The sequence below is a fragment of the Hylobates moloch genome, unplaced genomic scaffold, assembly GCF_009828535.3.
Source record: "Hylobates moloch isolate HMO894 unplaced genomic scaffold, HMol_V3 SCAFFOLD_18, whole genome shotgun sequence".
NCBI classification, from domain to species: Eukaryota; Metazoa; Chordata; class Mammalia; order Primates; family Hylobatidae; genus Hylobates; species Hylobates moloch.
In genome coordinates this window covers 50,636,679-50,649,259 of record NW_026652293.1, presented here as the reverse complement: position 1 = coordinate 50,649,259, position 12,581 = coordinate 50,636,679, and the positions used below count along the sequence as shown (strand labels likewise).

General features: G+C 38.5%; 1 protein-coding gene across 4 annotated transcripts in view; it reads left to right on the top strand.

Annotated features, from left to right (window-relative positions):
- ESRRG (estrogen related receptor gamma) overlaps positions 1–12,581 on the top strand; it is a 595,534-nt gene that overhangs the window by 139,184 nt on the left and 443,769 nt on the right. The window lies entirely within an intron of this gene.

Below are 12,581 nucleotides of genomic sequence, written 5' to 3'. Positions count from 1 at the left end.
CTAGTGCTCTGTCATATCTGAACGGGTAAGATTCAGGAATGCAATAAGATCCCCGACCATGACCACACAACTCATTCATCACGGGAATATTTATTAGGGTTCCTGTCTTTGTAAGGCTGTGGCTCCCTGTTTCCATGCTGCCCTTTGCAAAATATGGGCAATTAGCTATGAGGGCCACTATCTCTTCTACAGTAAGCCTTGAACTTTGGGGCCAGCACTGAGGGGAGAAAACAAATCACCCTTTCCTGAAGAGCTTGTAGAACATCTAATGTGAGAGCAGTCACAGGTTTGAGAGGACAGTGTTCTGAGCCCCAAATCAGCATTGGAAAGTTTTTGGGTTGTGGTATATAATTTGCCACTCAAAGATCAGTGGGGGTGTTGGCAAGGTGTGCGGCGGAGAGCATTTACACAAGTTGATTGATCAGATGTAGCCATCACTCTAGCTGTTCTACTGAGGATATTTAGATTGTTTGGATGCAGGGTGTATATTTATGGTAAGAAGTGGCCAAAACATTAAGGAATTAAGGATGTATGTTTCTTTGTCAATTAAAGAAAGAGTAGGAAATAGAAGTGCAGAACCTTTATGTATATATTTTATATATATATATATATGCAAACATATGTATGTATAGTATGTGTATATGTCTGTGTGTGTGTTTTCTTGTGCAAAATACTTAACAACAGTCAGAATTCTGTAACAATTATTTAAGCATATTTAATGCAAGCTTTTATTTTTTGCTGTATACACACACACACACACACACACACACACACACACACAGTGATAGTTCCATTATACCCATTATTATGCTATATAGTAGTTAAATCTGGGATTCTAGAGCAATAAAACATGAGGGTTACACTATTTTGGTGCTGTTTTTAGTTTTCATTTCTATTGGAAAGTGCTAAATTAGTAGCATTTTGTGATTCCTGATTTAGCTCTTTTAATAAGAAGCAGAAGCTAAAAACAGCCCAACCAAGCAGTTGAAGTCTTATCACAAGCCCGTAAGATCAATAAGCTAAAAAAAGTATGAAAGTTTTTGAGTGACAGCTTAAAAATGGAAAATTTAAATATATATCACTGCCTTCTGCTCCATTGTGTAATGCATAAAGCCCATTTTGGCAGTACATTTTTAAGCAGTCAAGAAAGTGATTTATTAGTATCACTAGATTTGTGTTTATGTTCCATGCTGTAAACTATGCTTATAGCAATATATCTGTATATAGGCATTAATACTAGGAGTGCTACCTAAGCTTAACGTTACTAATATTGTTCAAAATATAGTTTATTGGGCTATAAATAGTAACATCAGTATTGACACTTGCTGCATCATCTAAGTCCCTGAATAACTTGTGTCTGATGCTAAATGAACATGCTGCTGTTGACAGGATATAAAACATAAATAGTGGACACAAGTGATATTTCATGGCTACTGCTGGTCTTTTCCACTCTCTTTTGATCTGCAGAGAAGGAGTTCTCTGTGTGCTGAGACCATCATAGATTTTCCCAGTGTTTGTTAGAGGATTGTAATTAGAAGATACCACATCTCGGTTTTAAACATGCTCATTTCATGTGACCACTAATTTTAAACTAAATTTCACAGTCGATGTCTCATGCAAGTTCTATATTATGACACTTCTCAATAGGTGGATACTCCATATATTTTTTTTTTAAATAAGAGAAATGTGCTTTCAGAACAGGGGTACAACTAAGAATATGAATTTCTGAAAGAGTTTTTGAACATCTTCAATAATTGTGTAAAATAGTCTATGTCACAAATAGATAATCATTGCTTATAATTATAGATGAATAAAATATAGGATAGTCAGCAAATCAGGAATTGAGTTTTTGTTTAACCTTTTCCACTCAACCTGGGTCTTTACTTTGATATGAAGCTGGTTGTTATTAATTCATTTAACAAGTTTTAATTGAGAGTTTACTACTATATGGTGGATGCTGTTTCCATAGACAAGTATTTTCTAAGCCTGATTTCTTTTGTTGAAAATCAAGGCAGTATTTCAAGTCTTTTGAATTTCACCAGATACACTCCCCTTTATTAAAAGCTATAAACAATGAAAGAGCTCTTTCTTATAAGTTACCTTCTGAATAGGGGGCAAAACAGTCACATAAATCGTGAATTTGCTAATTTATCTAGGTGTTCCTACTTTACATTGTAAAGTCTGATGACATATATTAAGTTTTGAGTTCATTAGAATTGGAAGATTGTCATACCTAGTAGTTCATTCAACATACAATTATGGAACACCAATTATGGGCCAGAAACCACATTGCTCTCTAGATAATAGTAAATGAAGCACATTCCTTATCCTGAAGACATAGTCAAATAATACCTCATTTTGCTGAAGTAACACAAAAGAAGTAAGGGCTGGGTGTGGTGGCTCATGCCTGTAATCCCAGCACTTTGGGAGTCCTAGACAGGTTGATCACCTGAGGTCAGGAGTTCAAGACCAGCCTGGCCAACATGGCGAAACCCCTTCTCTACTAAAAATACAAAAATTAGCCGGGTGTGGTGGCATGCGTCTATAATCCCAGCTACTTGGGAGGCTGAGGCTGGAGAATGGCCTGAGCCCGGGATGTGGAGGTTGCAGTGAGCTGACATGGCACCACTGCACTCCAGCCTGGGTGACAGATCAAGACTGTCTCAGAAAAAAAAAAAAAAAAAAAGTTTGGAAAAAGTCAGTTTTTTCCCCTTCCTAAACTAGTAAAAGAGAAGAATAAAATGATAATGATGAAACACACTTTTGGTTCGTTTATAATTTCTTGCTCATTTGTTGTAGAAGATGACAGAGACAAGCTCACAGAAATGTCAAGATATTCATGTACTTTCCTTGCCTTTTTCACCTCAAATGTTGTAATTTTTTGGAACTGATTAGGTGGTGACAGGAAAGAGACCAGTTTAGGTAACACTTATGATCTCAGATGTTAATATCATGGGTGCTAACTGTGATGGACATTATTCATCTTGTTAAAAATGAAGAGGAGCAAGCATTGACTGCCTTTCTTTCTGTTGAAAGAAGGTTAAGTACAAAGCGGACAGTATGCCAGGAGAGGGGTAATGTTCTCATCCAGAAAACCGGAAACACACACTTATGTTTTCAAAGCCATAAAAGTTTGTGCCTTGATGAAACCTTTTATTCTCCCTTAAGAAACCTTCAACATTATTTCACTTATTTTGCGATAAAAAAACCTGTGCCTTTGCATGTTTGCAGATAGTGGCCATGTGGTTAATGTACAGGAAACAAAGAATGAGGGAATCACCAGGAAAGTTTTCTCTCTCATTTCATCTAAATCCAGAAGGAGGGAGCTGGAGACGGATGTGGCTGGTCAAAACAACCCAGTGGGAGAAGCCAGTTAAAACCGGAAACATAATAAATTCTAGAGCTTCAGCATGGTGAAGGTGTCGGGAAGGCAGAGCGCTCTCTTCTTTCCTAGTTGATTCACTGACAGCATCCAGAACAATGCTGAGCCCAGCGGAGAGGCCTCCTTCTCCCAAAGTATGCTGGAGTCCCATAAACCAGAACTCAAAGTGCTCTAAGCTTATGTTCTTGTTTTGGGGGCCCTAAGTAGATCCTTGAAAAAGTGCACCAAATGGTGTCAGAGTGAAGGCAGGAAACCCAGGGACTTAGGAAATCCAGTGGTTTTTCATTAATTCCTCAGTGCCTTATTTCTTAGTGGAAATATTCAGCTTTGGTCTAAAAAACAGCTAGAAACCTTATGCAAAGAGCTTGTAAACAAACACCCACTTGAACCATCTGGTTTTGTAACACATACAAGTGATTAAGCCTCAGAGCTATGATTGTTAAATTTTTGAGAACACAACAATCCCAAATACCCCCAAATAGATTCCTTATACCAGTTTATGGAGGGAGAAGGGGTACATGATACTATATATAGTAGATAATCTGGAAAGGTTAAGACAGTTTTTTTGTTTCCTTACTTTCCTCCCTCCCACCCTGCCACCCTTCCTCCTCCTTTTCCTTCCTTTCTTCACTGAGTATTATAGAAAGATACAACATATGGGCTAAAAACATGTTTGTAGTTCCACTATACTAAGTCTACATTGTTAACAACTTAGAATATTCCTTATCTTTACCTTCGTTATTATTTTTGTCCTTGATAGAGTGAGAAACGTGTGCTTGAATGTGTGTGTGTTGTGTGTGTGTGTGCGCGCACACACACAAGGGGGTGTCTTAGGTCTTTTTAGAATACATTAAACAATCTGGGCTATTTGCAAATAATGAATTCATACTTTTTGTTCATAATGACTAAAGAAAGTCAGGTCAGGGGGAAATTAAATATGTTAAGAGCTCTCATTTTAATTGTATAATATCGATACAGTCTTTATAGTTAATTTCCTTGACAAGTCGTAGGGCATATGGATTGGATTCTTCATATATTTCTAACGTGGAAATGATTCTAAATTGGAACATTTCACTTAGGTGACATCACCGTAGGGAAAAAGAATAAGCTGCACCCTGTACTGCAAGTATATGGAAATAACACAGTTCTAGCTGATGACTTTTGAAATGAATTGCCCTAGCAGGCAGAACCAAACACTCTAAAATGAAATAAAAACTCTAGGTGAGAAAACAATATCTATTAGGTCCCCTGTTTCTTTTTTTTTTTTTTTTTTTTTTTTAAGATGGAGTTTTGCTCTTTTGCCCAGGCTGGAGTGCAGTGGTGCCATCTCTGCTCACTGGAATCTCTGCCTCCCAGGTTCAAGAGATTCTCCTGCCTAAGCCTCCTGAGCAGCTGGGATTACAGGCGCGCACCACCAGTGAACTGCTCGCCTCTGCCTCGCAAAGTGCTGAGATTCCAGGCGTGAGCCACCATGCCTGGCCGGGTCTCCTCTTTCTTTCTTCCTAATCTTGACCATTCCTCATCTCCAGATTTATCATAGTAGCTGGTGGGAGGAATTGTTGAAAGAAGAGGGGAAAGAGAGTGTTTAGTTACAGCAGTGGTGGTTGGGGTATCAAACAAACTCCCAAATATTTGATGGTTCAGACATAATAAAAGTTAATTTTTCCTTCACATAAAGTTTCTAATTGGTGTTCCTGATTGGGGTGAGTCTCTTTCAAGTGATGATTTCAAGGCTGAGCTCCTTTATCTTGTGGCTCTCTGACCTCAATACACAGCGTCCACAGTTTCCTTTATCTATCATCTGCAAAAAAGGGAGACCATATGGGATATTGTGTGGAAGAGGGTTTTATGGACCAAGTGTGGGGAGGCTCCTGTCACTTCTACTCTCTTTCCGTGGAGGAAAACTCATCTCATGACCTTGTATAAGCATAAGAGTGGCTGGAATATGGTTAGCTGTGTGTCAAGGAGAAAGAGGAACTGCTGGTTAGTTTCCATGGCAAAAGGAAAAGAGGAGAAAAAGATGGGTGTTGATGAAGGACACTATGGATCTTTTTATTTGCTAAGAAGGAAACAATGAAAGTAAAACCCTTTACAGTGATGTGCTGATAAACTGGCTCTTCCAGGGGGAATAAAACCACCTCACCTGATTTGTATTGTTTGCCAATTTCCTTGGTGTAAATACTCACGCACAGCCCCAGCCCTAGAAAGCTAGGAATAAGCCATTGTAGCTTGTCATTTTACTAACTAATTCTGAAAAAAAATACATCTGAGGAAGCCCATTTATGGGAAGGAAGTGAGCATGCATTTTGACTTTGGTATTTGACACAAGGAAAGATTCACTTTAGAATGAATCTCTTTATCATCTGAAAAACCATCAATATGATACATTCATATCAACAACAGATGTGGGCATACAATTTTGAGTCAGAGAAAAATAGCACCAAGGGCACAGTGAGTCAAGGCTACCCATCTGGCCTGAATCCTGGGTCATGCTCAGGCAAAATGTAAAGCGCCTAGAATCACTTTCCAATGAGTGTACCGAGAAGATAGATGCCACTTCTGGGATATGTATATTTATATTTTTTCTTGGAATTTCATGTGATTGTTCCTGTAATCATTTTCCAAGAAGAGGGAAAGACTTGGAGATGAAATGGATAATGGTGATTAAAAAAATAGATGCTAAGGATAATTTCTCTGTTTCTGATTATAAAAGAAGTCGGATGTTGGTGTCATTCCCTGTGAGAGAAGCAAAGAAATCAGGCCAGGTGTGGTGGCTCACACCTGTAATGGCACTTAGGGAGGCCGAGGTGGGCAGATCACTTGAGGTCAGGAGTTCGAGACCAGCCTGGCCAACATGATGAAACCCTGTTGCTACTAAAAATACAAAAATTAGCTGGGCCTGGTGGTGGGTGCCTATAATCTCGCTACTCAGGAGGAGGCAGGAGAATCACGTGAAACCAGTGATCTAAGATCATACCACTGCACTCCAGCCGTGGTGACAGAGGGAGACTCCCAAAAAATCAAAGAAAGAAAGAAAAAAGAAAGAAAGGAAAGATATTGGGGGGGTGGTCTGTGTTTTAAGAACACAACGTTAAAATTTAAATGGTTGCTCAGATCTTAATCGGCTAATTAATCGACATTATTAGTAGACCAATGGCTGTATATCCTTTGGAAATTTTCACTATTACTTGTCAGCTTTTGCTGGCCAAAGAATCAGGCCATGTAATGATCAGTTTGATTTGCTCTTTCCATTCTGTTTGATCCATGCAGATGTGGGTGTGGTGTTCCTGAATCACGGTGTAGTGGTCCAGATAGCTGGTCAAGACATGCGAGGGCCTATGCTGCAGCCCAGTTGCTTTTGTTGTGTGTGGGTTTGTTTTCAGAAGTGTTAAAGATAAATAGCACCTCTTGAACCGATGATTACCCTGAGTCTTCACTGTAAAGGCTTGGAGTTTCCTATGAGGTGCCTGTTGCTTTGTTTTACTTGGGAGGGTTCTGATAGCATCATGAAGACTGTGGTCTCTGTACGATTCATTTGCAACACTAGCTGAGGCTGATCAAAACCTAAAGATGAATTAGATCTGTAATTTCCTGGTTCTAGTTAGTACTGGTTTATTTTACGTCAATTGCTATTTTTGGAAAGTACTAAAACTGGTGATGATAGACTCAGGTACTGAGGTTTCTCAAAAAGTTAATTCATTCACTTAGTAAATAATGAGCTGTTCCAGGGAGCAGCTCTCCTCCTCCCATATTTCCTTATGATGGTGAAAAGTAAGCTCCTCTGAAACTAACTTTTCTCCTGCCAACCATCTCTATTGAATTTTTCCTTAACTGTGGTCTGCCAAAAAAAAAACAGAACTGAGGCTTGGCACACCAGTTTTGATCAGACCAACCATCAGAATCATAATGTCCTAAGTACAAAGCCCACTAATTGAATTTCATTCACTGGACTGAAATACAGCAGCCAAGGCAGAGAACACTGTCGGCTGTTTTTTATGAGGTGCAGAGTCTAAAGTCATTTTTTAAATGTGAGTGATGCAATTTCTTGTATTTTTCATTTAAAATGCTACGTGGTAAACAGTGTTTCAGATTAGCGTATTTGTAATTTAAATGAAGACAGTACATCAAGCTGAATCTGAAAAGAAAGGAGAAGTTTGCGAAATGATTCATTCCTCTTTTTGTGTGATCTACTGTAGAAAATAATAAATAAATAGGTATAGAGAGGGGAAGAAAGGCTTGTGGATTTTAGGAGACAAAATTGAACCATTTCTAAAAGAGTCAGTTCCAATAGCTAAATCTTTGTTTTCTTCAAGCACACTAATAAATTCTGCCTAATTCATTTTTTATTTTCTCTCGGGGTCTGCTTGCAGATTTGCCTCAACAAAGGAAGCATCATGTTACATCTTTTAAATAATTGATGGCTCTCAGTTCAAGCCAGCTTGAAGGAAATTCTGAAAATAGGTACTGATTGAGCAAATGCCTCCTTCCTTCCCATATTCCCCTCCTCAGCTCTCTCTCTTCTCATCTCTGTTTAACAAAACCCACTGTTCCCTCCCCTTTTGTTTCTTTGCCTCCTTGGTTGAGAGCAGAGGGTGCTTTCACTTGGGTTTAGGCTTTAGCTAATTCTTGGTATCTCACTTATTTCACATCATTCTATTTACTTTATTAAAGATAGGGGGAGCTGTTAATTATAAGCTGACTGATCTAATGAAAAGCTTTTAATTAATCATCAGAAATGTTATGTCATAATAACCACTGGAGACGGTTTGCTGGAATTACGAGAAAACTGGGCTTAGAGCTTGTCCCTCTAAATTTGCAGTGTGTTATTCTCCAACCGTCAAATTACCCTGGAAGCTGGGTCAGCTGCAGTCTTGCCCAGCTGTTCCTGTAGGTTCTAATACTGTGAGTTGATCTCTGTTATTCCCCCAGAGAGAGAAGAGCATCTCCATTTTACCTCACTCTTGGTGTCATTAGCAGTTGTCTAAGACTTGGAAAAGCCATTACCACTTTCAGGCAGATATGGTTGGTAGAACATTAGACTGGTCAATTGTGATTCTGGCTTCTAGTCATGACTTTGTAAGTCACTTTGCCTTACAGGACTTCCCTTTCCTTACTGGTAAAATGAGGGCTTTGGAGTGCATTATCACCAAGATCTTCATCAACATAGCCTTCTTGCATTCTCCAGGGAAAGGGATGATAAACCAAGAAGAACTTGCACTGCATTTGATTTTGGGTGCATTAATGGCATTCTGACTTTGAGTGAATGGAGATCATGTGCTCCTTCTTTATTAACCTTCCTGTTTCTTTCCATCATGTTTCTTTTCTCTTAATCTTTCATTTATGTCTTCTTCTCTTATTTATTTCCCTTCCTTTTCCTTTCTGACTTTCCATGTTTCCAGTGTTAAAGTGGAAGGAAAATGATTGGCAAAGTGCTAGACTCAAGGATCTTGGCCAACTTAATGAAGAAATCTCTTATTTTAAAAATATTTTGTCCTCACAGAAAATCTTCCTCCGTCAGAGTTTGCATCAGAAAGTAGCCAATATTATTGAATTTGTGAAGACTAAATATAGAGTGGCAAATATTGGGAGATCTAAATCTGGAATTGTATGCTTGACCTCAGTTTAACTGGAGGGAGCCTTACATTGTACCCATCACTGAAAAAGCTGTATCTAAATTGATGGATTATTTTCCACTCTCAAAACTATTTCATAATCTTTGAGGCACTTTTTTTTTTCAAAAGATGCATCACATAGATTATATCATGACATTTTATCTCTTAATAGAGCAAGTTTCCTGGCAGGGGGGAGCTGAAGTTGTCTTTGCCCTACATCTCCCCAGCATCCAGTAGCTTGCTTGTATATCCTGTGCCTGCCCAAGATAATCCTGCCTGATTGCCTTTATTGAAATCCTGAAAAAAAATCTTCAAATAATCAAACCCACATGTATAACATATTGTAGGGGATCTAGAAAGCTGAGGAATTTCTTCTGTTTATCTTTTCCTGGCTGTACACTAGGGTTATCTTCAGAACGATTAAAGGAAATATGTGTTTCCCCTTTTAAAAATGTTTACTTCTGCTATCCATTCACTTTTTGAGAGTATATGCTGTTCAGGTTTTATATCTGTGTGTAGTAAGTAGATGACAGGTAAACCCTCACAATAAGATATACTCCTAAGGTTTTGGAATTCAAAATGTGTTTTTCCCCAAGGACAGCTGGGTGAATGGTTGGGTTCCACTGTCATGCTACCATGTTTCAGGAATATCATGTGCTAAGTGGCTTCTCCTTTTATTGGAATATCTATTCTTAGAACCCATTTGAGACCTGAAGAACAGATCTTTCTTCCTCTGTATTTAGAGAGGCAATTCCCCTTCTAAGAAGGTTCCTGCGACAATGCAGAGGCAGCTGCTGGTGATGGTAGAGGGTGATGGTAGGGATGGTGTAAGTCCTCTTGCCTTGGGGTCACTGACTTTGTTAGTGAAGGGATACTGGTAATTTAGTTATCTATATTTGTTTTAAAAATATTCTCTGGCATAGGAAAGAGAATCCAGAGGCTTCCTCTTCCTATCTCATACTACACAGCCATGGTGGGGTAGATCATTCACATTGTAATACATGTGAAAAGTGCACCCTGGGAATCGTGCAATGCAAAATCCAGGCAACTGCACCTGATAGTTCTTAATCCTGGAATTTTTTTTGTAATAAGTTTATATGCCCAATCTTAATAATTAGTTGGGCATAGGATAGGCAATCATCAGCTTACAAAACAGTTGTGAGTGGTGTGTCAGTCTACATTTTAAAACTGGTTTTTCAAAAACGAAACTTGATAACTGAGACCTAATTAAACTAAAGAGCTTCTCCACAGCAAAAGAACTATCAAAAGAGAGACAACCTACAGAATGGGAGAAAATATTTGTAAACTATGCATACTACGAAGGACTAATGTCCAGAAACTACAAGGAACTTGAACAATTGAACAAGAACAAAACAAATAACCCCATTAAAAACTGGGCTAAGAACATAAACAGACATATCTCAAAAGAAGACATACAAGTGACCAACAAACATATGAAAAAATGCTCAACATCACTAATCATCAAGGAAATACAAGTCAAAACCTCAGTGAGATACCATCCTGTACCAGTAAGAGTGGCTATTATTAAAAGTGAAAAAATAACAGATGTTTGCGAGATTGTGGAGAAAAGGAAACATTTATAACTATTTGTGGGAATGTAAATTAGTTCAGCCTCTGTGGAAAGCAGTTTGGAGGTTTCTCAAATAACTAAAAACAGAACTACCATTCAACCTAGCCATTCCATTACTGGATATATACCCAAAGGAAAAGAAATTATTCTACCAAAAAGACACCTGCCCTCATATGTATACCACAGCACTATTCACAATAGCAAAGATATGGAATCAACCCAGGTGCCCAGCAGTTGAGGTTTGAATAAAGAAATGTGGTACATATAGAATATGGAATACTATGCAGCCATAAAAAATAATGAAATCATGTCCTTTGCAGCAACGTGGATGCAGCTGGAGGCCATTATCCTAAGTGAATTAACAGGAACAGAAAACCAAATATTACATGTTCTTGCTTACAAGTGAGAGCTAAACATTGGATAGAAACAGACAAAGATGAGAACAATAGACACTGGGGACTCCAAAAGAGGGGAGGGAGGGAGGGGATCAAGGGTAGAAAAACTTTCTGTCGGTACTATGTTCACTGTTTAGGTGACGGGATCAGTAGAAGCCCAAATCTCAGCATCACACAATATACTCTTGTAGCAAACCTACACATGCACCCCCTGAATCTAAAACTGAAAATAAAACAAAATAAAACTGGTTGTTTGGAATGTAGAATATTTGCAGACAAGGGATAAAATAAGATAAATAGTAGTGCATTTCCTGGGTTACCCACAAAATTCTTCTCAATCATATTGTTACTGAACTTCTAAAGGCCGTTTACAATCTTTTCCCCCCCTATTCTTAGTAAATTACCTATAGTATTAAATAAGAAATCTTTCACCTGGATTGGTTGTCACCATTTAAAACAAGATTTATCTGGGGAAATGTGTAGTGCATTTTGTAATAAGAGGAAATCATAGGGGTAACAGGAACTGATTCCACACACCCTTCTAATGCCCCACCATCTCCCCTGGCCCACAAACTGAATCTCCTGAGTTGAACGCCTCTGCTTAGAGATAGTTGTTGGTGTGGGATCAAAAGGAGAACTGGTTCCCAAAACCATTGTTTTAACATTAATGTTATTTCAAATTTTCAGCCATTTCAGAGATGGAGTATGACAAGTTGTAGAGTTTAAATGTTAACTTGAAATCTACGGCCACACTGGCTATGAGCATTAGCAATATTACACAGAAAGCAGCCATATAACTTTTGAAATCAGCACCTGAAGGATTTTTCTTGATTCAAATCCTGTTTTTGTACCTCCCGAGTCTTGTGCTTTCTTTTTAAAAAAGCAACAACCTAAATTAGGTCTTCTTGGGCTTCTGACCCTCTAGTGTCAGTTGGGTGGGTCCTCTCCTAGTGTTTCTTTGTACTTATATAAATTACAGCTTTTTAACAGGCTCTTATGTTCACAATCCTAGAAAATAAATAGGGTTGGATTCTCACATTCGAGTCATCTTACCTCCTGTCTCTCTCATGAGTGTGTTTGAAACACCATCCTAGTTTTATACGTAAAGCACCCTTCTTTCTTGATTCTAGACCCTGTCAAATTCCAACCTACACTAGAAACCTCCTTGGTCTCTTGTCTTGGTTGATCTTCAGCTCACTTTATACAAGAAATTATTTTAAAATGATCCCTTTGTTTTCTAGTATTCAAATAGTTTCTCTTTAGCATTACAGTAAATTACCAAGGTATGATTCCAATTGCTGGGCGTAGGGGGAAGCTGGGATTGAAACCTCAATCTAGGTTATTTGTCAAGCATTTTACTTTTAACCCCATTCTTGAAAGAAAGTGGGAAAGCTATGAGTCTGAAGGGTGTCTTTAGTGAATAGATTTAGAGGTCCCTCTGAGGGTCTTCTAATGCAATACAGGCATCTCTTTGAAGTGTTCACTCCCCAAAGTCTATAGTTACCACATCCATGCCTCAAGGTATGTGATGCAAAGTGGCCTGGTGCCACCCGAGTAATTATTTTCTCCACATCTTTTACTTAATAAATTGCACCAGAGTG